Below are 26,746 nucleotides of genomic sequence, written 5' to 3'. Positions count from 1 at the left end.
AGGTCAGTAGGTGCCCAATATGCTATTGGAGATCAGTGGAGAAATAACTCCAGAAAGAATGAAGGGATGGAGCCAAAGCAAAAACAATACCCAGCTGTGGATGTTACTGGTGATATAAATAAAATCCGATGCTGTAAAGAGCAGTACTGCATAGGAACCTGGAATGTCAGGTCCATGAATCAAGGCACATTGGAAGTGGTTAAACAAGAGATGGCAAGAGTAAATGTCAGTATTCTAGGAATCATCAAATTAAAATGGACTGGAATGGGTGAATTTAACTCAGATGACCATTATATCTACTACTGTGGGCAGGAATCCCTCAGAAGAAATGGAGTAGCCATCATGGTCAACAAAAGAGTCCGAAAATGCAGTACTTGGATGCAATCTCAAAAACAATAGAATGATCTCTGTTCATCTCCAAGGCAAACCATTCAATATCACATTAATCCAAGTCTATGCCCCAACTAGTAATGCTGAAGAAGCTGAAGTTGAACGGTTCTATGAAGACCTACAAGACCTTGTAGAACTAACACCCAAAAAAGATGTCCTTTTCATTATAGGGGACTGGAATGCAAAAGTAGGAAGTCAAGAAACACCTGGAGTAACAGGCAAATTTGGCCTTGGAATGCAGAATGAAGCAGGGCAAAGACTAATAGAGTTTTGCCAAGAAAATGCACTGGTCATAGCAAACACCCTCTTCCAACAACACAAGGGAAGACTCTACACATGGACATCACCAGATGGTCAACACCGAAATCAGATTGATTATATTCTTTGCAGCTAAAGATGGAGAAGCTCTATACAGTCAACAAAAACAAGACCAGGAGCTGACTGTGGCTCAGATCATGAACTCCTTATTGCCAAATTCAGACTTAAATTGAAGAAAGTAGGGAAAACCACTAGACCATTCAGAAATGACCTAAATCAAATCCATTATGATTGTACAATGGAAGTGAGAAAAAGATTTAAGGGACTAGATCTGATAGATAGAGTGCCTGATGAAGTATGGACTGAGGTTTGTGACATTGTTCAGGAGACAAGGATCAAGACCATCCCCATGGAAAAGAAATGCAAAAAAGCAAAATGGCTCTCTGGGAAGGCCTTACAAATAGCTATGAAAAGAAGAGAAGTGAAAGGCAAAGGAATGGTAAGATATAAGCATCTGAATGCAGAGTTCCAAAGAATAGCAAGAAGAGATAAGAAGGCCTTCCTCAGCGATCAATGCAAAGAAATACAGGAAAACAGAATGGGAAAGACGAGAGATCTCTTCAAGAAAATTAGAGACACTAAGGGAACATTTCATGCAAACATGGGCTCGATAAAGGACAGAAATGGTATGGACCTAACAGAAGCAGAAGATATTAAGAAGAGGTGGCAAAAATACACTGAAGAACTGTACAATAAAGATCTTCATGACCCAGATAATCACAATGGTGTGATCACTCACCTAGAGCCAGACATCTTGGAATGCAAAGTCAAGTGGGCCTTAGAAAGCATCACTACAAACAAAACTAGTGGAGGTGATGGAATTCCAGTTGAGCTATTTCAAATCCTGAAAGATGATGCTGTGAAAGTGCTGCATTCAATATGCCAGCAAATGTGGAGAACTCAGCAGTGGCCACAGGACTGGAAAAGGTCAGCTTTCATTCCAATCCCAAAGAAAGGCAATGCCAAAAAATGCTCAAACTACCACACAATTGCACTCATCTCACACGCTAGTAAAGTAATGCTCAAAATTCTCCAAGCCAGGCTTCAGCAATACATGAACCATGAACTCCCTGATGTTCAAGCTGGTTTTAGAAAAGGCAGAGGAACTAGAGATCAAATGGCCAACATCCACTGGATCATTGAAAAAGCAACAGAGTTCCAGAAAAATATCTATTTCTGCTTTATTGACTATGCCAAAGCCTTTGACTGTGTGGATCACAAAAAACTGGAAAATTCTGAAAGAGATGGGAATACCAGACCTCCTGACCTGCCTCTTGAGAAACCTATATGCAGGTCAGGAAGCAACAGTTAGAACTGGACATGGAACAACAGACTGGTTCCAAATAGGAAAAGGAGTACGTCAAGGCTGTATATTGTCACCCTGCTTATTTAACTTCTATGCAGAGTACATCATGAGAAACGCTGGGCTGGAAGAAGCACAAGCTGGAATCAAAATTGCTGGAAGAAATATCAATAACCTCAGATATGCAGATAATACCACCCTTATGGCAGAAATTGAAGAGGAACTAAAAAGCCTCTTGATGAAAGTGAAAGAGGAGAGTGAAGAAGTTGGCTTAAAGCTCAACATTCAGAAAAATGAGATCATGGCATCTGGTCCCATCAATTCATGGGAAATAAATGGGGAAAATAAATGGGGAAACAGGGGAAACAGTGTCAGACTTTATTTTTTTGGTCTTCAAAATCACTGCAGATGGTGACTGCAGCCGTGAAATTAAAAGATGCTTGCTCCTTGGAAGAAAAGTTATGACCAACCCAGTTAGCATATTGAAAAGCAGAGACATTACTTTCCCAACAAAGGTCCGTCTAGTCAAGGCTATGATTTTTCCTGTGGTCATGTATGGATGTGAGAGTTGGACTCTGAAGAAGGCTGAGTAACAAAGAATTGATGCTTTTGAACTGTGGTGTTGGAGAAGACTCTTGAGAGTCCCTTGGACTGCAAGGAGACCCAATCAGTCCATTCTGAAGGAGATCAACCCTGGGATTTCTTCGGAAGGAATGATGCTAAAGCTGAAACTCCAGGACTTTGGCCACCTCATGCAAAGAGTTGACTCGTTGGAAAAGAGTGATGCTGGAGGGATTTGGGGTAGGAGGAGAAGGGGACAACAGAGAATGAGATGGCTGGATGGCATCACTGACTCGATGGATGTGAGTCTGAGTGAACTCCAGGAGTTGGTGATGGACAGGGAGGCCTGGCGTGCTGCAATTCATGGGGTCACAGAGTCGGACATGACTTAGCGACTGAACTGAACTGAACCGACCTGAACTGAACAAAACCACTAAGTCACCAACAGCAGTCAATTATTCTTCCTATTTTAGTGTTTCTAAAAACACTACTGAAAATTGCTTAAAATACAGATTTCTGTTTCCTATTCATAAAGATTCAGTTTCTTCAGTGGTATAAGGTGGACCCAGGGATCACATTTTCAACAATCTTTCTGCCAGATCTGACACATGGGAAATTCTCCAATGATACTTTGAGAAATACCAAGTTAATAAATAGATGAGTAAGTCTAGCTTTGAATTCCAGAAATATTACATTCCAGGAATATCTTGTAAACTAAGTATAAATGTATTAGATACTTACTCTACAGGAGTTTGGATTCTCATGTAAACAAAAATGAATCTCTTACATTTTATTAGTGGCTTCTGTTAGATAAATTCTTTTCTGAGTTTCTTGTGCTTGAGAATTACCTGGATAGCTGACAAAAGACAGATTCCTGGGCCTTATCCTCAGAGATGCTGGTTCGCAATGTCTGAGATGTGACCCAAGAATTTCAATATTCAAGAAGTTTCCAGGTGACACTGATGCTGTCAATTATCAGATCACAGTTTGAGTACCATCCTGTTAATACTGTTTTTGACATTTAAAATATCATCACACTGCTTGTCTATTTCATTATGGAATTTTTCCTAAGTAAAAAGGAAATCTAAGATGAACTTAGAGGGTGGTAGAAAGGAAGACAACAGATATTTAGCAATAAAATTTTAAATAAAGAAAATTTAAAGTACACAGAAAAATACTTACACCTTTCAGAAAGGAATCCATACAAGATCAACAGTGTACTATAATTTATTTGACAACTAAAATATGTGACTGAGTTCCTATATCAAAAAGTAAGAATCCCTAGAACCTACTAATGACAAGTAAAACATGGATAAGTGGACCTCTACAAGGTCTCCTGAGATACAAATTGAAATGAATAATTTTTTTATTATTTTTTAACATTTTTATAGCTAATTACTGTATTTTACTTTTGAGGGGCCAAAATCTAAGATAGCTGTGAAGAAGAAAAATGCATTTCAAAAGATATATATTATAATAAATGCCAATATTTCCTTAGAGTATGCTATCCAGTGCTATTTTGAACACTTTACATAACTAGCTAGTTTAGCCTTCACTGAATCCACAAGAAACTGATGTCTATATATCATTTTAAGGAAGAGGAAGGAAGGTCTAGGTAGTTCAGGTTCTTTCTCAAAAGTCCCAGTGCTGGAAAGTAGCAGAGACAGGACACAGAGAAATCTCTACCGCACATCAAAGTTGTCCAGTAGCACAGGCAGAGCCAATTAAATATACAAACTTAAAATGAAGGGGGCAGGGCCAAGAAGGGAAAATCAAGAAGGGAAGGAGTCCTGCATTTTTGAGCTGTTTATGTGTTTGCTTAACTTGGCATGGATCCCATGCCCCCAGATATCAGGGAATGTTACGGCAATTTCACCTTGGCAGACCTCTTTCTTACTTTAACATCAAATTTCAATTTGGTTCTAAATTTAAACTCCTTAGTCCGCTTTCATTAATTACTCCTTTGTCCCTGTTCTTATTCACTCTTTTAAAAAGTATTAACATTTTTTTCTGACAGTAAATTTTAAGCTTCTTAAATAGGCAACAAAGCCTGACTGCAGGTACTCATGCAATGCATGTTAACTGTCCTCTCTCTTTTTGAGGATAGACTGGGTCTTAATCCAATTTTCATCCCCAGAGTATTCTAGTACCAGAGCTCATATATAAGATTCTAAATAAATGTTGTCAAAGTGGCTAAGTCTAAGGCCATCATTGTTCTCTGATGCCAAATATACACAAGTCATTCAACGCAGATACTAAACTAAGCGTTGCAACTTTAGGCCTCCAGAAGACAAAATGATTTAATTAGTTCCATGCTTACCCTTATCTACATCTATTTCCACAATTCAAAATCACCGTCTTTTTTCTTCCCTCATCGTCTTTTATCTCAAACTGTAGTTTCAATACTGCTGCCAGACAGCAGGAACAATGAAAGGCAGAGACAAGAAGCCAGGGGCAGGAAAGAAGACGATGATGGAGAAATCGGATTACGGCACAGGGCAGCAGATGAGTTCATTAGTACATATTAGCACAAATAACTTGCTTTAGGTGCACCTGCGGTCTCATTTAGGTGATCCTAATAATACAAAATAACATTTAGAATTACACTTAAGTGTTATTTAAAAGACTATAATGGGAAGTTTTCAAAAGCATAAACAACTGACAACAGAAAAGTAGATTAATCATAATTTTTAGAAGGAATGATTCAAAACTAATATTGTATTTTTGCATTCAAACCTTTTTCAGTTAGATTCAGGAAACCAATATATTTAAAAAATATACAGAGACGAATGTTTCTTTATAACTAATTTTATGTCAGTTTAAGCACATATTCCATTTGAAAAACCAGATAAAGGTTAAGTTTGTTGCTGTTGTTGTTTTTTATTTATACTATAGATTGTTATATGACTTATTTTTAAAAGGGCTTTCAGTCCTAAGAGGAGAATATTAACATGGTAATTTAGTTAATGATAACTTCATTAGTAATTTGGCTGTATAAGAAAAGGTATAAGTCAAGAAGATAGAGTAAAATTCCAATAGCCTGGGAATGGAATAGTAGATCTTGTTTAATGAAAAAAAATTTTGGACATATTCACATATTTTACCTAAAACTGTGCATCTTATAAGAAATGATGCCCAATCTTAGACACAAGACTGCCTGACTCAACAGAGCCAACTGTGCTTATATATATTTGAAAACAATAATAATCAGCTTTCCCCTGATGATGAGAGATGTAAGAGAAAGAGGGAGATGCCTAAGAACAAAGGCTTGGTTATATTGTGGAAGATCGTGACTTTCAGACTAAGTATGTATTTAACTTGCCAGGAAAGAAGAATCATGAAGGACCTGAAATATTGTCAATATGATCATAACTTAAAATATAGCTGTGGGAGAAAACAAACGTGATAGTTTGTCTAGTCAAATTAGGTATGCTGAATAAATATACAGCAAAACTGTTATAATACTGGGAAACCATTTTCTAAATATGTGTTTCCTTCTTGTTGCAGAGCATGTGCTCAGCAGTTGTGGCACAAGGCCTTCGTTGCCCCACGGTATGTGAAGTCTTCCCGGAGCAGGGATCAAACCCATGAGTCGTGCATAGGCAGGCAAATTCTTAACCTCTGGACCACCAGGGAAGTCCCTTTGTCTTTCTAAACAAATCTAAAAGATATTTATCCTGATTCTGTGCAAATTGTTATTGAGATCTTGACAGGGATTGCAAACGGCCAAAGTGCAAGTATCCGTTACTCAGTCATGTCTGACTCTTTGAGATCCCATAGAGTGTAGCCCACCAGGCTCCTCTGTCCAGGGAATTCTCCAGGCAAGAATACTGGATTGGGTTGCCATTCTCTTTTCCAAGGTCTCTTCCTGATCCCGGGATTGAACCCAGGACTCACGCATTGCAGACAGATTCTTCATTGTCTGAACCACAGGAAAGCACACACATGGAAACATGCTCGACATCACTAATCATGTGGAAGTCACTCAACCATGTCCGACTCTTTGTGACCCCATGTACTATACAGTCCATGGAATTCTCCAGGCCAGAATACTGGGGTGGGTAGCCTTTCCCTTTTCCAGGGGATCTTCTGAACCAGGGGATCAAATCCAGGTCTCCCTCATTGCAGGCAGATTCTTTACCAGCTGAGCCACAAGGGAAGCTCAAGGATACTGGAGTGGGTAGCCTATCCCTTCTCCACTGGATCTTCCCAACCCAGGAATCGAACTGGGGTCTCTCTCATTGCAGGAAGATTCTTTACCAACTGTGCTACCAGGGAAGCCCTCACTAATCATCAGAGAAAAGCAAATCAACAATAAAATTAGATATCACCTAAAATCTGCCAGAATGCAATCATCCAAAAGAACACAAATAACAAATACTGGTGAGAGTGTGAAGAAAGGGGAGCCTTCATATGCTGCTGGTGGGAATGTGAACTGACACAGTCACTGTGGAAAATAGTACAGCAGTTTCTCAAAAGAGCTGACAATAGAACTGGGCGAAAGTGAAGGGAAAGAGAAGTCACTCAGTCGTGTCCGACTCTTTGCGAGCCCATGGACTGGAGCCCACCAGGCTCTTCTGTTCATGGAAAGCTCCAGGCAAGAATACTGGAGTGGGCTGACATGCCCTCTTCCAGGTGATCTTCCCAACTCAAGGATCCTACCCTAAGTCTCCCACATTGTAGGCAGATTCTTTACTGTCTGAGCCAGCAGGGAAGCCCACAGTTTACCAATAACTTCTCTCCGTTGTTAGTATATTCACATTATAAGAGTCCCTGCACATTTTGTTTAAGCATCTAGTACTTATTCCCTCGGCACTAGTACTTACAGATGACCTTGCCTGACTCTGTGGCAGTATTTCAGCCAGGAGTTTCTGCTGATGTTAAGAACTGAACCATTCAAGTGCAACTCAAGCAGTTAGTGAAGGCCTGCTCATCAAGGAAACCATGATGCCAGCTTAGCAAGCAATTTTCAATCTACCAAATTTCCTGAACCTTGTATAGCCAATAAATATTCAAAATTATGTAGAAGAATGTTACATATAAACTATAAGCATTCTAACAATGAAGAAACAATTTACCATATATCATATCGCAGCATTTTATTCATTGTATTAATTTTCTAATTCTTCACTAATTATTACACTAACTGTGTAGAATAAAAAACAACCTGAAATTCCAGATTGCAGGAAAAAAAATCAATATTCCATTTTGAAACAGTCTCTATGGAAAGTTAAATGAAAATGCTTTATTCAATAAACAGATTTTAAGGGAAAGGCTTTCAAATAAAAAACTAATGCCCAAATTATTCTATAGATTTTTAGTATTTATTTTTAATATTCAAAGAACATTGAAGTTAAATAGTTAAGTACATTTAAGAAAACATCCGCCTCATAGCATTCAATTTCTCATCTAAACTGATAGACTGGTGAAATTTCAACACAGTTTCAAACCTCACAACCCTTTCTGTACTAACAGACTGAATTGTCGTAACCATAGTTTGAAGAGAGAAAGGGAACTTGGGCTTCTAACTAAAAAACAATTTGTTTAAAATACATCTTCAAAATCAACCAAGGACAATTGCATTTTCATTACACATGGGTTCTTTTTTTGAAGTTTTTGATTAGCATTCATGAAAGATTCATTCTTAGGCAATCAGGCTCATTATTATTATGAGCAGTTTATATTTTTGTTGCTTTTCAAAAGAACAGTTATTTGCCCAGGTGAAGAATAACATTTCACATACTACAAAACGTATATAATTTAAAAATCAAATAGATACTTGAAAATGGCAAACATGTCCAAAAGCTAAAAATACCAAAGTAGAAAGGATCACAAAGATCATTATTTAATTGCTTTTTACTATAATATCCTCATTTATGATATTTTGCTTAGGCTGATATTAAGATGAGTTTGTATAACAAAATCTCATTCAAAATTAATGACTGGTATTTTTGCAAGAAGTAAAAGCTTAGATTTTCTTTTCTTTGCCTTTCTTAATATTTATGTCAGTATATCTTTCATGAACTATCTAATAGCTACCTGTATATAGTTTGATTGTGCCAGACTGATAATAAAGTTAATTGCAATACATGTGAAATACAACATCTAATTATGAAATTCACTTGATAAATAACAGCTCTGTAAAAGTTTTCATGAACATTCTAATTATGCAATTAAAATAGAGATGGTCAACATTATCTAATTTCTAAGTTTTTACATATAATATGGAGACACAAAATCAACTATTATTTCTTCATAGCAAGTAATTATACTTTTCTGAAAGCAATACATATGTATTAATTTACTTATCTTTGAATAATTATTTCTATGTAGTTTTGGGGGAAAAACTATTTAAAAGCCAAATGAACAACTGAGTTATTTTAAGAATTAAAGTATACAGTTAATAAAACTGCTATTCCTGAATTACTTTAGAGGAATTTGACCACTTCACTTTAGGACTTAAAAGCTTTGCATACTTCATAGTAATATCAGTAACTTTTAACATTCAATGTGATTAACTGAGAAATGATATATATTAAACTGATTTTAAGCTGTTTGAAATATGGAATTCTTATCATAGAAATATATAATTCAAACTATCATATCAGTTATAGAGTACTGACATTTCATGCATCAGACTAAAGAGAGGAACGGTTCTGTTCTGGTATATTTTACCCACCACTAATATAAATGACTTGCCTTTTTCTCATAACCTACCTTGTTAACCACCACTAAGGTAATTATTGGCAGTACTATAGTCCTCTGATTTGAGAACAGACCATTAACGTGAGATTCTTTTGCTGAGCTCTGTCTTAACGTATGCATTCTGAGAAAAACATGTATGTACAACAAGGTACATTATGAGAAATTTTCACAAATTCTTTATATTTTTAATAAATTCTGTTTATCCTTTCAGATTCAAATTTTAATTTAAGAATATAATTTTTACTGACATTAAAAAATCAGTAATAATGATCACAGAAGTAGAATTTTAAAACTATTTAAGAAGATGTGCACTATTAAATGACTATGAGAATTCTCATTCTTTAAATGTTAGAATACTTTTTGGTAATACCTTTCCTGGAGCTTTCATTTAACTAACAATTAAGGGGTTACACAGAGAAATATAACATTTCAAAGAAAAAATCATGTTTCACAAGCTTTTCATATTAATTTAAATTAGTAATATACAATTTCCACTTTCTAAATAGGCATCAATTTCTACATAAAATGGTTTCTTTCTCAATATAATTTTGGCATTGAATCAATTAGAACATATATTCATAATTTGCATTATTTTCAGAGTATTAAAGTAGTATATTTTTATCAAATATATTTTTCTAGACATTACTACTAATCATTCTTTCAATGAGGAAAGTAAAGGTCATTATATAATTATAAAGGTAATTTAGTGTCTAATGCACTTTATAAAATATTTCTCAGCATTTTCTTCTAATGAAACACATTTTGTCAGGAGTGCCTAATGCAGAGTAAAATGTTTATTTTGTTACTTTTATCTAACTATTCAGTCACTTATTTAAAAATTCCTGAGTCATTAAGTTTCTGCTAAAATTCCACTTGAGCATAACTTATTATTAATTACAAGTAAATTTTTCAAGATGTCCACATATGCATGAGAATTTTTTCTTTACAAGAGGCGATAATTCATTTCTAAATATTTGTATATTTATATGGTCATCCCTGGTGATTCAGACAGTAAAGAATCTGTCTTCAATGTAGGAAAACCAGGTTCAATTGGGAATGTCCCCTGGAGAAGGGAATGGCTGTCAACTCCAGTATTCTAGCCTGGAGAATTTCATGGACAGAGGAGCCATGTGGTCACAGAGAACAGGACACAGCTGAGTGATAATATATACATTTGTAGTTTATATATATATTTATTTCGGCAAATGGAAACTTAACTCCAACAGAAAAGAATATGAGCAAGATCTATTCAAAGCCATCTATTTTTCAAAATATTTAATTATTCTACTGAAGTTTATAATAATCTGTATCCTGTAGCAAGGTGCTTAATGTTATGAGTGAGGGAAGGTGAAAACCTTTAATAGTTAGGGATCCAAAAAGGGGAAGGCAGTGAAAATCAGAAAAGCATTCAAGAAGATTTAGGAATATTAAAAGACATGTGGGCTGGAGTAAAAATATAGATGTTTTATCGATGCAGTTTGAGTTGTGGCCAGAGAATGCTCAAGCAATATAACCTGAATAAAAGAGAAATTAAGATTTCCCTCACACCTTGGGCAGTCTCATTTGACATATTATAAATAGGAAGGCCAGATGGTGCTTGGGAAACAATCAGGTTCAACTACAAACCCGTCCTCTGTAACACACACGTACAACACAAAGCTGCTAAGCTATCAACCTCTGTCTGAATAATGATAGGAAGAGAACTTAAGTCCACTGCACTTCTCTAAATAGACTATCACTTGATATGAAACATGTTACACGTAGCAACCCAAAGTATTGCAGGTCATCTCCAGTGTTTTCTACTTTGAGATTTGGGCTATAAACATATGCAGTTTGACTCAATTTAGGGATTTATTTGAATGGCATAATACAACTTTACTTGTTTTTCTATTAACTGTCATATTCACAATGATTAGTGTCCATATGACTTCAGATAGAGCTTGAGCTACAAAAGTTTAAATAGAGACACACACGACATATTCTGTTTGTTACATTACAGGGGTGAGGCTGTAATCCATTTTCTACATGTCTACAAAACAGGGAATATAGCAGACATTGGAGTCAGAGTTGAATCTAAATCCTGAATCTACGAATTAACCTGTGTATTCCTGGCATATTTGCTCAAATTGACGGGAGCTCAGTCTCTTCAACTGCAAATGAGCAAGAGTGAATCAACAGCAGAGCTGCAAGCTGTATGTGTGTAATTGTGACTATTTCAATGACCAAATGCAGAAACATAATTTTGGGGACTTCCACATTACCAGCACTGAGTGATCACAAAAAGTTGTTTAATGTTTTTAATGTAATGATTCTCAAAGTGGGTTCTGTGGGCATTTTGGAGTGTAATGGGGTCTTATGCTTGAGAAATATCATTGTATATGACTCCTTGTATATGAAAGCAATAGTTATGGGGAAAAAATGCTTTCGTGCCTCATCTCTGCTGTCAAACAAATATCGAGATCTTGTTCCAATTACCCAAATATTCTGAATATACACTGAATACAAATAATAAAATCTAAATGGCATCCCACCCCAGTACTCTTGCCTGGAAAATCCCATGGACAGAGGAGCTGGGTGGGCTGCAGTCCATGGGGTCACTAAGAGTCGGACACGACTGAGCGACTTCACTTTCACTTTTCACTTTCATGCATTGGAGAAGGAAATGGCAACCCACTCCAGTGTTCTTGCCTGGAGAATCTCAGGGATGGGGGAGCCTTGGTAGGCTGCCGTCTATGGGGTTCCACAGAGTCAGACACGACTGAAGCGACTTAGCAGCAGCAGTAGCAGCACATTGTAGAGTACTATGGGTTGCCTGTGTAGCCCACAAATGTTATTTATTTATTTTTAAGTTTGGAAGTCACGTAGGTGATGCTGTTGCTAACTAAGCACTCAAGTTTATTTACAAGTGGTTCTTCAGACATGTGGGCTTCCCTGGTGGTTCAATGGTAAAGATTCTGTCTGTCAGTGCAGGAGACGAGGGTTCAATTCCTGGGTTGGGAAGATCCTCGGGAGTAGGAAATGGCAACCCACTCCAGTATTCTCAGCCTTGGAAATTCCATGGACAGAGGAGCCTGGCAGGTTACAGTCCATGGGGTCACAAAAGAGACGGATACAAGTTAGTGACTCAACAACAACTTCAGCGTTTATTTGTAAATGTTTTCTAAAATATTTTTTAAATCTTACAGATATATCTGGCTACTAACCAGTTTACCTTTCCTTTCCATCCACATCTTTAAAAAAGACTAGTCTACAATCATAAAATTAAAATGTATTATCTTCTTATCCTATCTCATTTTTCAATCCACTGGTATTTGAATTCCACATCTTCTCTTTTTGTTGCAGTAACAATGATACAATTTAAACTTTTTTTTCAATCCAGTGAGTATTGGGGGAGCTCGTATTGTACTGGAATCTGTATTTCCCTTGGTAGTGTTGAATTTTTGTTATTTCCTAAAACAATTGTTTTGGCTTTGCCAAACACTGAACTTAAATAATAATATCTGACTCTTGGTTTATTTCTTTGTGACTGCCTCTCCTTTAATCTACATATATGTGTTCCCTAGATTTCTATACTAAACCTGCGCACCTTTAAACCCTCTAAACCCTCCATCTAACTGAGCTTATACATGTTCGGGGGGTTAAGTCTACCTGCATTTTGAGAACTTGGAAACCAATACATTCAGCATAATCTTTTTCTCCAACATCCTTATTCTTCTCCATCTACAATTTGGACATTTCAGCAGGAAAACAGCTAAGTGCCTCAAATTCAACATATACAATCCTCAACTTATTGACTTTCCCACCAAACTTTTTTTCCTCCTAAGTCTCCAAACACATTTAATGGCCAAGACCCACACATGTTATCTTCTAAATTAGGATTTGAAGAATTGCTTATCCAGCCATCTCATCCTCTGTCATCCCCCTCTCCTCCTGCCCTCAATCCCTGCCAGCATCAGAGTCTTTTCCAATGAGTCAATTCTTCGCACGAGGTGGCCAAAGTCCTGGAGTTTCAGCTTTAGCATCATTCCTTCCAAAGAAGTCCCAGGGCTGATCTCCTTCAGAATGGACTGGTTGGATCTCCTTGCAGTCCAAGGGACTCTCAAGAGTCTTCTCCAACACCACAGTTCAAAAGCATCAATTCTTCGGCGCTCAGCCTTGTTCACAGTCCAACTCTCACAGCCATACATGACCACAGGAAAAACCATAGCCTTGACTAGACGGACCTTTGTTGGCAAAGTAAAGTCTCTGCTTTTCAAAATGCTGTCTAGGTTGGTCGTAACTTTTCTTCCAAGGAGTAAGTGTCTTTTAATTTCATCGCTGCAGGGATGGCCTCACTGACTCGATGGACGTGAGTCTGAGTGAACTCCGGGAGATGGTGATGGACAGGGAGGCCTGGCGTGCTGCGATTCATGGGGTCGCAGAGTCGGACACGACTGAGCGACTGAACTGAACTGAACTGAACTGAACTGAACTATTACAGTGAAGTAAACGTGAGAATGCACCATCTAGTGTCGGCAATGTGGAAATGCAGACACACAGTCCAGAAGTCAGGAAAGAGGGATGGATGTTGACTGTATTATGTGAATATAGGCTATTTAACCTAAAAGGCGAGGGAAAGGAGTGAAATAAAATATGAATTCTTCGGTTTCCAAATTCTGTCTGTACAAAATTGGGGGGGTGGGGAAGGGAAATTCAATTATAATATCCAATCCACAAATGATGAATATCACTTCAAATGACCTAAAAATATTTTTGTACTAAAGTCTCTTACCTCCTAAAATTTACAAACTGAAAGCAAGAGTAGCTTTTTATTTATATCCACACTGTATTTGTTTATATGTTTATGTCATTCATTATAAAAAGTATTTATTTATATCCACACTGAGAAAGGCCTTTGCAATCGATGGAGTTGTAACACTAGCAATCTTTAATATGTTTGGCTATTTTAACTTCTTATTTTAAATGCAAATAACTGTCCATTCTGCAGGCTGTCATCCTTGCTTTCTTCCAGCGTCATGGAATGTAGAAGTTATTTCGTTGAGTCTGAGAGAGGGGTGCATATTCCTTATTGAGCAATTGGGGTGCAGTGGGAGGAAAGTACACATACACACATATATGAAAGGGGACCCCGATATTTGTTAACAGTCAACCTACAGTCCTAGGGGTAGAGGAAAATGTAGGGTTCTTGTAAAGAATACCGTGGTTAATATGGATAAAGTACTTGGTAATTCTAGTGCATGGTGAGCTCTCAAAAGCATGTTTTAGAACCTATGTCACTTCACTTGAGAGGAATACAGGATAGCTGTACATTTCATTGCATGTCACAGGATTTTGATTGGAAATTGTTCATCTAGATTCTTTTCCAAATCTCATTTTACCTGAGGACAGAATGGGGACAAACTTTCTTGCCTCAGCAAAGTCATCAGGCATCTTCAATGACAGTTCTTGAGTATATTTCATTAAAATTTGACTCTAAAGATAAATAACTGCTTGTGAAAATTTCATACTAGAATATTTCAAACAAAATCCTTTAATGTGTATTATAACAGTAAACATCTACTATTCTATTAAGCTAAGCTGATATTTTCAAAGCAAGAAGCATTAGCAACACTGTGCGCAAACAGAATCACTTCATTGTTAGAAATGCATTTCATAATTATTTTAATAACTAAGCTCCATATAACACGTATCTATTATTGTTCAGTCACTAAGTCATGCCCAAATCTTTTGGAGTCCCATGGACTGTAGCCCGCCAGGCTCCTCTGTCCATGGGATTTTCCAGGCAAGGATACTGGAGTGGGTTGCTGTTTCCTTTTCCAGGGGGTCTATATGCTAAAAGCTACAAAGAAATAACACTACTGGACCAAATTTATTTTGGATCCTTTCCACTTTCATAATTCATACTCTATAAAATTATTAAAGGAGGCTGCATTTTTTAACAATTTTTTTCATAGAGTTAGGTTGTAAGACTATTGACCTGGGTGTAATCAGACAGTTCTCTGTGAGAGAGATTTCTCACTTCATCAGATTATATTTGTGGTTCTTAGCAATTATGGCTGCAGCTGCCAAAACAGAAGCTTATTACGGGGACCAAACAGATGGTGCAAAGAAACATCAGATGTCACAGGTCCTATCATAAAGCAGAGTGGACACTGAGGCAAAACGGACAATTTATGCCCCATCTACAGGGTACACTCACACACACACACAAATATTATATATAATATACACATATGCATATATTTTAAATTGAGGCATTCTATACTGTTACCAGAGCACATAACCTGCCTCTTGAGAAACCTATATGCAGGTCAGGAAGCAACAGTTAGAACTGGACATGGAACAACAGACTGGTTCCAAATAGGAAAAGGAGTACGTCAAGGCTGTATATTGTCACCCTGCTTATTTAACTTCTATGCAAAGTACATCATGAGAAACGTTGGGCTGGAAGAAGCACAACTGGAATCAAGATGGCCGGGAGAAATATCAATAACCTCAGATATGCAGATGACACCACCCTTATGGCAGAAAGTGAAGAGGAACTAAAAAGCCTCTTGATGAAAGTGAAAGAGGAGAGTGAAAAAGTTGGCTTAAAGCTCAACATTCAGAAAACAAAGATCTGGCATCCGGTCCCATCACTCCATGGGAAATAGATGGGGAAATAGATGGGGAAACAGTGGAAACAGTGTCAGACTTTATTTTTTGGGCTCCAAAATCACTCCAGATGGTGATTGCAGCCATGAAATTAAAAGACACTTCCTCCTTGGAGGGAAAGTTATGACCAACCTAGATAGCATATTGAAAAGCAGAGACATTACTTTGCCGACTAAGGTCCATCTAGCCAAGGCTATGGTTTTTCCCGTGGTCATGTATGGATGTGAGAGTTGGACTGTGAAGAAGGCTGAGCACCAAAGAATTGATGCTTTTGAACTGTGGTGTTGGAGAAGACTCTTGAGAGTTCCTTGGACTGCAAGGAGATCCAACCAGTCCATTCTGAAGGAGATCAACCCTGGGATTTCTTTGGAGGGAAAGATGCTGAAGCTGAAACTCCAATACTTTGGCCACCTCATGCAAAGAGTTGACTCATTGGAAAAGACTGATGCTGGGAGGGATTGAGGGCAGGAGGAGAAGGGGACGACAGAGGGTGAGATGGCTGGATGGCATCACTGACTCAATGGACGTGAGTCTTGAGTGAACTCCGGGAGTTGGTGTTGGACAGGGAGGCATGGCGTGCTGTGATTCATAGGGTCTCAAAGAGTGGGACACGACTGAGTGACTGAACTGAACTGAACTGTAGAGGGTAGGTTCAACCCCTACCTAAAATTCCTTCAGATGTGGAGACTAATGACACCATGTACTCAACAAGAGTAATGAAAGGTACTTTACCTTATTATTTAGACATAGGAGACTTAACAGGGGGAACACGGAAGGCACTAGCCAGGCCAAAGGTCAAAAGGGAAGCAAGGCTGTTGCCCTAGGCTTTTACTGTGTTTAGGAGGTAAGGCTGGGACAGCTGCTCACACAACAGCTTGCATCTGCATGGTCTGAAATTTCTGCCAGCACCAAGGAAAGAGAAGCAGCCCAGATACAGAAGAGGAGGAAGGGCGAGGGAGCGGAGTGAAAGTGATCCATGGTCGACCATCAAAAAGGAAGCTTCCCTCTTCATTACTTGTAGTTTCTTTAATTCACAAAAGAAACTAGGGCAAAATAATGCAGCATTGCTGAAGCTGTCACACAAGAGGGAAGAGTCCACTACTCTAGGAGGATTTCTGTCTTAATTTTTTAGATAAGCGAGCAGCAGAATCACAAGACCTGTCACTGTGTATCTCCTGAGCAAAGAGAGAGAAGTACATTGTTGCAAGACCTGGAGAAATGAAACATAATTTATAAATGCTTCCAAAGGCCCTCAAGAGTAAGAACTGAAAAGTGAATATGGGGTAGGGGGGTATTCCAGGCCTGAAGAGTGTATGTTTCCACATCCTATGCAGAAGGCCATTGCAGATGGGAGCTTAAGTATAAAGCAAATGCCATCATCAGAATTCATCAGCAAGAGTGAAATGTGCATATTAATATTACACTTTGAAAATGACTGTTTGTTTTCATTGACTTTTTATGTCATCCTGCTTCTATATAAAGTACAAGGATTTCTTAAATCTGCTTATGTAAAGAAATACGGTATACATATATTTCAAAATATCTGTGAAAGAAAAGAAATGTAGAATTAAAAATTAGGTTAAATTTTAGTTAAAAATTAAAGAGGGATAAATTAGGAGTGTGGGATTAACATAAACACATTACTATACATAAAACGGGGCTTCGAAGGTGGTTCAGTGGTTAAAGTGTCTGCCTGCCAATAAAGGAGTCACAATTTGATCCCTGGTTTGGGAAGATCCCCTGGAGAAGGAAACGACAACCCTCTCCAGTATTCTTGCCTGGAGAGTTTCATGGACAAAGAAGCCTGATGGGCTACAGTCCAGTGGGTTGCAAAGAAGTGGACACAACTGAGTGACTGAGCTAGCATGCATGCATAGATAAAATAGGTAACAAACGAGGACCTACTGTGTAGCGAAGGAACTACACTCAGTATTTTGTAATAACCTGTAAGGGAAAAGGCCCATTCAATTCCTGGGTCAGGAAGGTCCCCTGGAGAAGGGAATGGCAATCCACTCCAGTGGTCTTGCCTGGAGAATCCCATGGACAGAGGAGCCTGGAGGGCTACAGTCCATAGGGCTGCACAGAGTTGGACATGACTGAAGTGACTTAGCACATAAGGGAAAAGAATCTGAAAAAATATACATATCTGAATTGCTTTGCTGTAAACATGGAACTAATATAAAGTTGTAAATCAACTATACTTCAATAAAAAGTATTAAAAATCAAATATTCGCTATAAACTCTCACTTTCTGTAAAATATTCCTCAAATTCTAATTTTTATATATGACCGTCCACAATCTTTCATTTTTTAGTCACAAGGTTATTTTTTTTAACATGTGCCATGGTGTCATTCACTTTGATAAGAAAAAACCAGAATACTGTATTATAAACTCTTAAAAAAATTTTTTTTTCTGTATATTATGCTTTGACATCTTAGAAAGCTTTCTGGCTAGAGAGAGATGCTCTTCCCAGGGCTAGCAAAGAAGATAACACCTCACCTAAGAGAGTGCCTTTCATATGCAAACCAACCAGTCCTGGTTCATACCTCCACCCTTATCTCTCTCCCACACACCAAGCCAATCCTTTCACTGCTCTAAAGCATCCTGAGGGCCAGGCATCGGGCAACGAGCGACCCACCAGGTATCCCAGAACCCTCTGCTATCATTCGAATGAGCCGGTCCCACACAGTTTATGCCGCCTTGTCTTGCCTTGCTGAAACCTTCTGCTGCTCCTGGCTCGCTGGTGTCTTCCCTCTGTGACACACCCTGATCCCTCCCCTGGGACCTGGCAGTGTAATAAACTTCTTCCGCCCAGTCTCATTCTCATTTCCTCCCACTGCTGCACCAACTTTATCCTATCGTATTAAACATACACATTTTTAAAACCAACATCACATCACACATTTGTCCATGAAAATCTAGTGCCTCAGTGATGCCTGTCTCTGATCCACACAAGCAAGTTTCTGATTATCATTAAAATTAGGAATCTGCTTGACTTAATGTGTAATTGAGCTTATCAGAGACTTTGATAGGCTGATTTTGCTCTCAATTTCTAAGAGGCAAAAACAGGATTCATTGCTTTTCAAGTTTGCTGTTACACATATAATTAATCTCTAGAGTCCAGTGTTTTATTTCAGGGAAGGAAGGTGAGTTGGATATTTTTTATTTTATTCATTTCTCATTGTTCAAACAGTGTTATACAAATGACAGATGCCTACAATTGTTTGACCTGAATCCTAATTGGAATTATATTATGTCCACGTACTTGGGTTCACATCATCTTTTGTCTAGTTTCAAAATATAAAAACAATCTTCAGAGTGTGTCACTCATATCCTAGCTTCCTTGAAAGTCCAAAGTATAAAAAGAGCTGAAACGGATTTCAAGATCATGGATCAGATTGATAGCATTTGTAGTGGTGCAAACTCTATGGGCCATTTACAAAGTACCAGTATGGTATTCAATATTGGCTACAGATTTATGAAATTAGTACTGTTTCTCTGTATCATCAGAGAGGGATACTGACAGTCTGTGATCACACCTGAATACTCTGCCTATTATTGCATTTCTTTATGAACACTGATGCAGTGCTTGCAAAAGACAAAGGTTCCCAGCCTCAGTAACTCTGCCCTGAGAGTGAGTGGCAAAGTTTTAGTCCCTATCTTTAGAGTTCCAGTCCTTTGTATCCTGATTTTACCTTTTCTATTTCCTTAAAGGCTCTGAAATTGTCTACTGTCCATTATGATAGTCAGCATGCTTCTTGTTTCCCCTTCCTTTCATCTGATCTCGGAGATCCTGTGAGTGACTGGACCTGATAACAGACTCCACAATCTTGCATCCTCCCGGCTTTGATTGAAACATTCATTCGTGAGACTTACACTCATCCATCAGCTACCGCAGTAAGAGCACAGCACCCTCAGACTCTCATTCCTTGAGAAGGTATCCTGAAAGCCATTCTCACTCTGGTGAGTTCACTTTCATTCTTTAGCACAACTAAGCTAACAATGAAGCACACTGGTTAAATGTTCCTTGTTTGGTTACAGGGTGCCTCCTTTCACATGTAGCTAGGTTTCAACAACTCCAGCCCACACTTTCCCACTTTAAAACAAAGCACTGTTTGCTCAGCGGCTCAGTTATATCCAGCTCTTCGCAAGCCCATGGACTGTAGCCTGACAGACTCTTCTGTCCATGGAGTTTTCCAGGCAAAAATATTGGAACAGGTTGCATTTCCTACTCCAGAGCATCTTCCCAAACCAGAGACTGAGTCTGCATCCCTTGTGTATCCTGCATTGGCAGGCACATTTTTTACTGCTGTGCCACCTGGGAAGCCTCCAGGTGGTAGCCCCACTATTATGCAGGGAACAGTTGCTTAAGCAGACACAAAACACCATCGAATGTGCAGGTGTCCTTCTATTTTTTAGATGAAGGCATACATTCCATACCAAAAAATGCAAGCAGGATGATGGAGATTTATGAACTGCTGTTCAATTACCTTTAATTCATTCACTTCCTCTATGCTCAGTGGACTTCCCTGGTGGCTCAGATGGTAAAGAATTTGCCTGCAATGCAGGAGACCCAGGTTTGATCACTGGGTGGGGAAGATCCCCAGGAGAAGGGAATGGTTACCAACTCTAGTATTCTTACCCGGGAAATTCCCTGGACAGAGGAGCCTGGTGGGCTACAGTCTATGGGGTTGCAAAGAGCCAGACATGACTGAGCGGATTTCACTTTCACTTTTCCTCTCAGCTCATAACTATAGTGGGTAGCAACTCATTCTTGCTACTTGGATATGCAATGGACATGTCCTCCATGGATGCAGTAGGCCGTCTTCCAATATCCATTAGAGCCCCTGAGGTCATGATTGTGATTTAGAAGGGAGGGGTTTTGACTGGCCATTTATGCCATGGTTGTTAACTTAGAGATGACCCAAGGTAAGGCAAGTTTATGATCTGTATTTAATGACTATGAGAATCCCCTTTCTCCCACCGGATGTCAACAGAATATAATGATAATAAGAGCTAAAATTTATGACGTGCTTGTTATATGCCAGGTACCATGTATTCTATCAGATGAATTAGCTTATCTAAATCTCATAATGTTTCTCTGACATAAATTCTGTGCTTGCTCAGATAACCTGTATGTGAGATCTGAAGTATATAGAGGTTAAACAAATGTACAAGGTTCCACGTATAATCAGTCCCTGAGCTGGATTGTGAACCCAACATTTCCAATCTACTGTCACCATTTTCTCATGTGAGAATCATATAGAGAGTAATCTTAGAAGAGAAGCAAGTGGAGAGAATCGAAGATAAACAGAAGCTGAGCCCTAGTCACACAGTGCCGAAAGCTGGCTCCAGCTCTGAACATTTTAGTTTCAAAGATAAACCGTATTGTCTAACCCAGTTTGAATTAGATATTTCTGTTACTTGCAGCTAAAAGCATCTTACCCTATCAATTCATGCAAAGAAGACCCTGTCACACAGAACAGATTTTAATATGTTGATTTGGTTAAGCAGAAAAGAGAGAATGGGGGCTCTGATGACATCTTTATTTGGGTGTTTGCTAATCCCTATTACAGGTTAACAGTTGGTGACTTTCATCCAATTAAGATAATGGCATCCTTTATGCCTCAGGGGTTATTGGTAATGTACCTGTAACAGCTCAAAGTCACTAATTGCATGGCTTTCCCTGTACCTCCACAGCTCAGAGCAATTCAAGGAAGACAGAAGTTGTGCCTGACATTTTGGAAGGGGCTGTCTCTCCCTCTTTCTGCATGTCAAGGAAGAGCTATGTGGTTATCCACTTTTGTCTATGGGGAAAGACACCTGACATTGAAGCCACACTAGGAGAAGTGCAGAACTAAAGATCCTGAAAAGAAACGAAGGAGGAGGCTTCACTTAACTCTCCTACTTTAATCATCTTTGGTCACATGAGCCATTTCATCTGCTTTACCATTTATGATATAGCCAGATGGGTTTTGTGGTATCGGGAATTCTTCTTCTTTTTCTCATCTGCGTCATCAAGCTTAATTTAGACCTTCTCCTTCTGAGTTTCAATTATTTGTAAGCTTAGCCTCCTGTGCAAATTGTCATGGTGACAAGAAATGAACCTGAGCATTTTGAGGATGGAGAAACGGTGAGAGAGGTGCTGACCACAGTACCCCCAGCATATTATCTCAGAGACAAGGTCTCAGTTTATCTATTCCTGTGAAACAGACCACTCCAAAACTTGCTGGCCTAAAACAGCAGCCGTTTACTACTTCTCCTAGCCCTGTGAGTTATCAGGGTGTCCTTCTGTGGCATGCTGCAGTGCTGGCGAGGTCACTCATGCACTGGATTCAGCTGGAAGCTGGCTCAGTGACCACTTCCTCCCTGTCCTGTTTTAGCCTCCAGAACCTCTCCCAGGAACTTTTTCTTTCAGCAGAAGCACCTAGATCTCCTACAGCATGGAACTTGTCCCATAATAGAATATTTCAAGATAGCAAGCCCCAGTGTGCAGTGTTTATCAAGCCTCTGCTCAGATCATTGTTGGTGATACATACCAGTCATAGCAAGTTACCTGACCAAGCCCAGAGTCAATGGACTCCACAGGGTATGAGGGAGTGGGCATGTAGGTCACAAGGGGTCATCTTGTCACATCTATCATTGATAATAAGATCTTTTATACTTTCTGTTAGCATTTCCCAAAGGGTCTATCTAAAGCCAACTTCTCTGACTTTGGTAGCTACTCCTTCAGTTATCAGAGCCACAGTATGCCTCAGGAGGGCTGTAAATGAGGGAACAGAGATAAAAGCTCATTTCATCAGATCCCCTTTTTCTCTGTCTGGTGTAATTGTCTGTTTCTTGAAACCAAATATCTCAGGACAAAACACATGAACATCTCCTTTCTAAAAAAAAATGGAGGAAATGAATGTATTATTTGAGATGTGTTAGGATATTAATTAGGATGCCTTACTAATCTTGCTGTTTAAAAAAGGTATTATTAATCACACTTTTTATCAAGTAACATGCTAGGTGATTTCCTATGGCCTAAATCATTGGGTTTTATCATGAACTTTGTGACACAGATACAATTTTTTTTTCTCCCTTTTTACATTTGAGAAAATTGTGACTTAGCCTGTTTAATAACTCATCAATGTCACCTTTGTAGAAAGTGGAAGAGCCAATATTTAAAGGAAGTTTGGAACTGCATTTTTTCTAAAATTAAATTACATAATGTGGGTGATTTGACAGACATTTTCGACTAAGACTCATCCATTACTAAAGCCTCACACCAGAAAAAAAAAAAAAAAGAAAAGAAAAAAAAAGTGTGCTGACCTCTGCATATGAGGCGACCTGCTTTGACATTTACAGTCCTACTGGCCTGAGTTGACTGAAGTCACCTGGCTGTGCATGTGAGCCCTTGCTCTCTGACAGCTCCAATCGATGTCCCTCCTGGAGGGGAGAGTTCATTGTTCCCCATTCTCGGGCTCCACTGGCATGCCTTCACTGATCCTTTGAGTCCATTTTTTGTATGTGATTACTAGGCAGGCCATGCCCTTTTGCATCTCTGCAAAATGAAGGTTATTTTATGAATGACTTTGGTCCCTCTCAGGGGACGTAGGTTCCTGAGGCCAATTCTGCCACAGTTCTGTGTCAAACATCTTTCAGTTTAACAGTCCAACAAAAAATCAGGTCAGGAACTGGGGCCACGTGCGTAGGGTATGATTGGAAACTCACTGAGACCCAGGTGAAGAGGCAGCAGGAAACAGGAAGTGACGTCAGAATCAAGGGAACACGAATTATGTTGCTGGCCCATGTTAAGAATCTCAAGGCACCTCAATCAAGACCCGTCATCTCTTAGTCAAAGACAGGGGACAGGAGAGGCAGATGAACAGAAGAGGTCAAGGTCACAGAATATGAACTGGAAAGACTACAGGTAGATTGCAAGCAGGAATGAGAGCATCTGAGATCTCATAGGTCGAAGGTTAATTAATTTTTAGCTTGTTTCACTGTGCTTATTTCTCACAGGGCCAATGACTTACTAGGTCCATTATTAAAGGTAAAATATTACTTTAATAATTTAGTTGACAATATTTAAATGTTTACCCCCCTCATGAAAATGTGTACTGCTTTGTGCTGTCTTTCCAGAGAAATAACTGAATCATTGGACTTTTACAACATAAAATATAGTACATGGCAATAGTGACCACGTATTCTTCTCAGCATTTACTTCCATATCTGTAATATTTCATTTTCAAATACAAAGCACAAAGGAGAAAGAAGTGAAATGTTTCTTACTGGTGTGAAGGAGCCAGAATGAAATCTTTAGTGTTTTATCTCATGAATGACTTCATAAATATACTAACACTTTTACTCTTGAATGTAATTTTAACTATATAATATGTTAAGAAGATTTATATAAATGTCTCTCACCTTAAGGAGGCTCTTATTCATCATTCAAATATCCATAAGTACTACCAAACAAATATGACTCATCTTTACTCTTAATCCAATATTGTTTGTTTTTAGGGGACTTGTTCTAAACAGAAGTATCTCTCCTACGTAGTTAGATTAATCAGGATGTTATTTTGTATTGCCTAGAGCAGTGTGTTTAGTAATTGGATAATTTGTCTTCCCCATCACAATAATAGTGGACGGAATCAGTACTCTTGCCATGAAGAAGTTTGTTTCTGCCTGAGCTCAGGGAAAATTTGACTACGTCTATCAGATTAACATCCATTTGAAAATAAATTATTGCTGTAATCATCAACAGAACCTAAAAGCCTGCAAGGCCTTCCTGAGGGAACTATTATTGCAGTGAGAAGACAGGGAGGGAGGCTGGGGAGACATCCGAGGGGGTGATGAGGGAGGAAACCTGGGAGGCGGCCTGACTTCCCTTCACGTCAAGGTGGGTATAGAATGAGCATCATCTGCTTAAAATTGAGTGACAGAACCAAATCATTATGACAGTGTTGGCATTTGCCTTAATAGTGTATAATGACACTGTAAAATGAAGATCACACATAAACATGCCATGTAGGATTATCATGAGTGGAAAAAAAAACATACCAGGATGGATTGCACTGCTTTGGTAAAGCAGAGTATTTGCAGCTTAAGAAAGTTCTATGTCTGAAGTCAACAGTTCAGCAAGTGCAGCTTTCCACCATGATCACGGCTGGGCATAACTAACCATCACTGCATCATAGAAAAGGCCATGCTATGTCCATGTCTCTATGGGAAAATCTTGTCTGATACACACACACACACACACACACACACACACACACACACACACACATACACAGATACATACCTGCATATATGCTACAAGTTAATTCTTTCTCACTTCTCAGATATTAGCAATAATAATCTTTTATCATAGTCCTCTTTACATATTGGACAGAGAAAGAATACATTTCTTTGCAGCTTTAGGAGTGTCAATGTCATTATCTCTCAAACTATGAGTGATATCTTATCTTTTAAAATTCAAAGATTTCTCTTGATAACTCCAGGCTCTTTTGCTATCTCAATGCTTCCATCATTTCCTGACTTGCAAAATAACTCAAAAACAAAATAAAAGTGTCTTTGTTTCAGTTTTTGTCTTTGTTCTTGCCTCTGATTTTACCATCCTCTATTCTCACAACCAGAAGTAAAAACACAAACACAATAGAACCTAAAAGCCACAGGAACCATAGGATCTCCTTTAACTCTCCCTCTGCGGTGTTCCTGCCCACATGCCAATGATGGTAGGATGATGAATGAAGTACTTCTGTTTCACTAGAAATTCTTTCTTTATTGCTTTTTCATTAATGTCTATTGGTAATTAGAAAAGTATAGACTACCTTTCTATTATAGTCATTTCTGTTTGAATTTCAGATGTAGCTCCTTGTTATACAGAACTCTACACTTACATAATCTTGTCTTCCTAAAGATATGGCAGGTATTCATCTGAAAAGAGTTGGTTGTCTTATATATTTCTTATTTAGACCTTCTGATTTCATGTTTATGACTATTTAACTTAAAGGTAAAAGTTAACATGATTAAATAGACCTAAAATGTTTTCATGAATGTGTTTTACAGTGTCTGCTCCCCTTCACTATAACACCTTTAAAGCATATTTTCAGACCTTATTACTGCAAATGCTTTTTCTTTGGAATTTCTATGAACTAATCATGATTCTTCTCCAACTAATACAAAGGAAAGATATTACTAGGTTTCTGATTCATGGATCATCCTATCATTTAGTATGCATAAAGTTCTCTTTTTAGTTTTACCTGAAATTAGGTAATTTCCATTTTTATAATGATGGCTTTAAAGAAAAAAGTATGGATAGTTGTCCTCTCTAGCTAACAGCAATTGAAGTTTATATATTAATTAGGATCTTTTACCCTATGTATGGGGCTTCCCTGGTGGCTCAGAGGTTAAAGCATCTGCCTCCAATGCAAATCCCCTGGAGAAGGAAATGGTAACCCACTCCAGTAATCTTGTCTGAAGAATCTCGTGGATGGAGAAGCCTGGTAGGCTACAGGCCATGGGGTCGCAAAGAGTCAGACACGACTGAGAGACTTCACTTTCACCATATGTATAGTTCTTCTGTGTATTCTTGCCACCTCTTCTTAATATCTTCTGCTTCTGTTAGGTCCATACCATTTCTGTCCTTTATTGAGCCCATCTTCACATGAAATGTTCCCTTGGTATCTCTAATTTTCTTGAAGAAATCTCTAGTCTTTCCCATTCTATTGTTTTCCTCTATTTCTTTTCACTGATCACTGAGGAAGGCTTTCTTATCTCTCCTTGCTGTACTTTGGAACTCGGCATTCAATTTCTTTTCATTTT

Source organism: Budorcas taxicolor, chromosome 24, assembly GCF_023091745.1.
Source record: "Budorcas taxicolor isolate Tak-1 chromosome 24, Takin1.1, whole genome shotgun sequence".
Classification (NCBI taxonomy): Eukaryota; Metazoa; Chordata; class Mammalia; order Artiodactyla; family Bovidae; genus Budorcas; species Budorcas taxicolor.
The sequence above is the reverse complement of the archived record's forward strand: the minus strand, read 5'-3'. Positions refer to the sequence as shown.